Source organism: Scylla paramamosain, chromosome 3, assembly GCF_035594125.1.
Source record: "Scylla paramamosain isolate STU-SP2022 chromosome 3, ASM3559412v1, whole genome shotgun sequence".
Lineage (NCBI taxonomy): Eukaryota > Metazoa > Arthropoda > Malacostraca > Decapoda > Portunidae > Scylla > Scylla paramamosain.
Genome location: NC_087153.1, coordinates 37385522 through 37390521, shown reverse-complemented (window position 1 = coordinate 37390521; position 5000 = coordinate 37385522). Strand labels below are relative to the sequence as shown.

Below are 5000 nucleotides of genomic sequence, written 5' to 3'. Positions count from 1 at the left end.
AAGGTCAAGAAGAGGACTTAGTGAGTGTCCACCATTAGTGTGTATGTGTGTGTGTGTGTGTGTGTGTGTGTGTGTGTGTGTGTGTGTGTGTGTGTGTGTGTGTGTGTGTGTGTGTGTGTGTGTCCGGGCAAGCGGTGCACGTCAATCCACACCAAATATTTCAGCACGTACGTAACAATATTGGAAAGCCTCACAATATTTACATCCCTTCATTATCTCTCTCTCTCTCTCTCTCTCTCTCTCTCTCTCTCTCTCTCTCTCTCTCTCTCTCTCTCTCTCTCTCTCTAGACACAGAAAGAGACGGACAGTTGCAGAGTTTACCAGCGAGAGGCGTGAAAGAAGTCAATAAGTCACCAAAGCCAAGGTTAAGGCCGCGGCGGGACAAGGGGAGGATGGGGAATGCAGGGGCAGAGTGGGGGACACAGAGGAGGGGGTTGGGGATGAAGAGGGTAGGGGTGGAGCAAAGGTGGAGGATGTATAAAGGCAGGGTGGTGAAGGAAAGACAAGGTTAGAGGACCGAAACAAGACGAAGTTGGGAAAAGAGTCTAGGAACAAGATGGCTGTGGTTGGGAAGGGTTGGGGAGGGTTAGCAAGTGGTGGTGAGGATGTGTGAAGGAAAGGCTGGATTAGGGGAACGAAGGAACAAGGGAGGAAGGGAGGGAGGTTGAGGAAAAGAGGGGTATGGAGACGAAATTTTTGGGGAATGGAGAGGGTAAAATGAAGATGGCTTTAGTTCGTTAGTGTTAAGCTAGTAGTGTGTTATATAGCGTTATGAAGAATGTGGAGGGGCGAAGTGGAAAGAAGCGGAGAGGCGAGGCCGGGAGGAGCACAAGATGACACACGGACACACGCGATACACATCAGTAACTCAACCGTACACCTTCAGACTGCATACGTGGAACTTGAAGTCTCATTGCATGGTGTCTGAAGCGAATCTGATGCTTTACGAATGCACCTGTAGCATCGTTTACCTGGGCACACCTTAGCCACTTAATTGCATGAGTAAAAGAGTTCTACCTTGAGCATACCTGAGCATAACACCTGTAGTGCATACATACCTCACAATTGATAAGGTATTTGACGTTCACAAGCAGGTATGATAAAATAAAACAGCTTATAATATATACACGATAATTTTTTTTTCCCCCATATGATTCTTGTATAATAATGTCTCGAATAAGATCATAGGAAAATAAAGGAAGCTGCAAGAAGCCATCAGGCCTATAAGTGGCAGTCCCTGTAAGAAACATACCTGTCTACCCATTTCTACCTGCCATCCCCATCCAACTCTGAATGCTAAGTAGGAAGTGTAACGAATATGTAATGAGGCAAACTGTTATTGGTGTAATTTTGCATCAGGACAGAATTCACTTATTAATGACTGTTTATTAATTAATATTCATTAGTGCTTACATTTTCATCACTGTGTTCATAATGTAATGTTTGGTGTTTCATATTTCATTAAAAGTTTTATTGTTTGGTTTAAGTGTGTGTGTGTGTGTGTGTGTGTGTGTGTGTGAGAGAGAGAGAGAGAGAGAGAGAGAGAGAGAGAGAGAGAGAGAGAGAGAGAGAGAGAGAGAGAGAGAGAGAGAGAGAAAGAGCGCCAACAGGTGTGCCATCATTATACACTACGTAGAGGCGGCACCACACAACACTTGCCAGGCCATCCCTCTCATCAATCACTGAGAGCTGTCAACACACACACACACACACACAGAGAGACACGCCGCTGCCAGCCACACCTTCCCAACACAACACAGGTGACAGGTGTGTTTAATAACCTGCTTTAAGAGGGAAAAACTAGTGCTGTCTTTCTACTCCTCTTACAGTATCACATTTCCCTAACTCAACTGCTAAGACACTAAATTTCCTAGTCTCTATTCTGTCCCTCTAAATTTATCAATGTAAGAAAGAAAAGGCGGAAACATGAAGGACAAGGGGGTGTAGCTCAGTGGTAGAGCATTCGACTGCAGATCGAGAGGTCCCCGGTTCAAACCCGGGCGCCCCCTAACTTTTATTTTTATATCTGTCTAGTTAATGTCCTTGAACTAGTGTGAAGAGACGAGATATAGCCAGTATACATGCTTTTGTTGACTCTTCTGCATGGATTTCTCTCTCCTAACCTGAGCTAACCTTCGACTCCATATACGATCGACAATGGTAAATAGATTGTTAACGTATTACCTTTACTTTCTTGGTGCTTATTTCATTACTCAGTTGAATGAGGGAAAGAAAGAATGATGGAATGGAGAGAAGAAAGAACAGAGCGGGAGGGAAGGTGGCAGGCAGGATGCAGCGTGGAGACAGGCTGAGGGAGGGAAGGAGAGAGGGAGAGAGAGTGAAGGAGAAAGGGAGGGAGACTGAGGATGGAGGTAAGAAGGGAGGTTATACAAAACTTATTTACTGCAATATCAAGGTAAATACGACATGGTATAAGAACATTGCCTGACGTGACGTAAAGTAACCTAACCTACCCTAACATAACCACACACACACACACACACACACACACACTTATTATTATTATTATTTATTACACACACACACACACACACACTTTAGCGAGAGAGAAAAAGAAGACAACGAAACAAAAAACAAAACAAAAAACTATACAAAAATAATAAAATGAATGAATAAGTAAGTAAATAAGATGCACAAGAATAACAACAGTACATTACATATAATACAACTACTGAACAACTCCAACAACACTAACACACTCCAACTCGAAGAAACAACAACAACAGCAACAACAACAGCAACAACAACAACAACAACAACAACAACAACAACAACAACATTCTTTCTTACCTGTCACAAAAACAGAATCACTGACCCACATACAAAATACAATTTACCACCTGTTTAGTATTCCACACACACACACACACACACACACACACACACACACACACACACACACACACACACACACACACACACACACACACACACACACACACACACCGATAGACACACAGACATGAACTTACACTTTTACAAATACGTACATACATACATACATACATACATACATACATACATACATACATATATACAAACAAGCAGACCAAGAAACGACATACACACGAGTACACGATACACACACATAAAACATACAGGGATAAAGGGAAGAGGATAAATACGAATATATGAATAGGAAAGAATGGAATGTAGGAGAGAGAGAGAGAGAGAGAGAGAGAGAGAGAGAGAGAGAGAGAGAGAGAGAGAGAGAGAGAGAGAGAGAGAGAGAGAGAGAAAGTGGAGACCAAATTATGTATTGGCGGCACACATGACCTTGGCCCAGAGAGAGAGAGAGAGAGAGAGAGAGAGAGAGAGAGAGAGAGAGAGAGAGAGAGAGAGAGAGAGAGAGAGAGAGAGAGAGAGAAAGAGAAACATTAATTTTGACAGTAGAGTTCTCGTGTGTGTGTGTGTGTGTGTGTGTGTGTGTGTGTGTGTGTGTGTGTGTGTGTGTGTGTTCAAGTACGTACGACCTTTCACGATTAACAACTGAACAATTACATCATCACTCATTTCCTTCACGACAACCATTTCGAGAAGCCACAGAGATGATTAGCCGGGTTCTCAAAAGGTGATGCACAATACTGTAACGTTCCTCTGTCACTGGAACCGAAATAAAAATAAATAAATAAATAAATAAATAAAAACAACACTCTGGAAAACCTTAATAACTTCCTTGAGAATACGAGCATGTTAGATTTCATCCCTAATGCACATCTGTAATTCCTTCCCACGACTTGGCCTTGTAAATTTTTAAAGAGAGAGAAGTGTCTAGGCATCTCCTAACCAGTACGTATATATTTTTTCTTAAGAGGGGCAATGGCCAAGGACAATAAAAAAGTGTTAAAGAAAAGGCCTACTGAAGTGCCAGTGCCTAAAGAGAGGTCAAAAGGGCTCATCCAAACCTGTATGTATGTATGTATGTATGTATGTATGTATTATAGAAGTGATAAAGGGTATTAACTTGTACACTGTTATGTATAAGTAATCAAGGAAGGTAGGTTAGGTATCTTGTTAGTAATTAAGGAAGGAATGAAGGTGTTGTATAGATAATTAAGGAAATCAAAGAAATGAGTAAAGGTAATCAAGGACGTAAAGAAACAAATAATTAAGGAAAGGCAAGAGTATCGTACAAATAATTAATCAAGGAAGGCAAAAAAAAAGAAAGAAAGTGAGCAAATAATCAAAGAAAACAAGAAAAATGTACGAATAATAAAAAGTTTAAAAATAATGAAAAGAAAAAAAGAACAAGTAATCAAGGAAGAAAAGAAAAAAAGAAAACTGTACATATAATCAAGGAAGGAAAAATGTACAAATAATCAAAGAAAACAACAAAGAAAATAAAAAGGTTTAAAAGTAATCAAGGAAGACAAGTAAGACACTCATAAAAAAAAAGACAAACAAGCCTCATGACTCACGAACGATGAGAGTAGGAAGCCTCGACGCCACCTATGTCACGTAACTGTAACAGAGAGACACAGAGACACAGAGACACAGAGAGAGAGAGAGAGAGAGAGAGAGAGAGAGAGAGAGAGAGAGAGAGAGAGAGAGAGAGAGAGAGAGAAACTGAGAATTAAGCATTTTTGAGTGAATGAAAGAAATGGATGACAATAATCGCTTCAATAATTGTAATGAAAAAGAAGTGAAAGAAGGGAAAGAAAAAATGAAGAAAATTATGATGAAGGAGGAGGAGGACGAGGAGGAGGAGGAGGAGGAGGAGGAAGAGGAGGAGGAGGAGGAGAAGGAGGAGGAGGAGGAGGAGATAAGAGTACAAGAGATAAGAACAAAATTATATTCAGAAGAAAAGGAGTAAATGAAGAAAAGAAGAAAGGATAAAGAAGAGAAAATCATGAAGAGAAGGAGGAGGAGGAGGAGGAAAAGACAAGAGACACTCATCACAAGTAACCAAAGAAGAGAGCAGTAGATAATTAGCTGCCTGTACTTCCGCCCCCCCCTCTCTCTCTCTCTCTCTCTCTCTC

General features: G+C 41.0%; 1 protein-coding gene and 1 non-coding gene across 10 annotated transcripts in view; one reads left to right on the top strand and one right to left on the bottom strand.

The window, feature by feature from the left end:
* LOC135116110 (uncharacterized) overlaps positions 1–5000 on the bottom strand; it is a 176208-nt gene that overhangs the window by 119350 nt on the left and 51858 nt on the right. The gene's annotated exons all lie outside the window — the stretch shown is intronic.
* Positions 1938–2009, top strand: Trnac-gca (transfer RNA cysteine (anticodon GCA)). The gene has a single exon. It is a non-coding gene; the product is annotated as a tRNA-Cys (tRNA).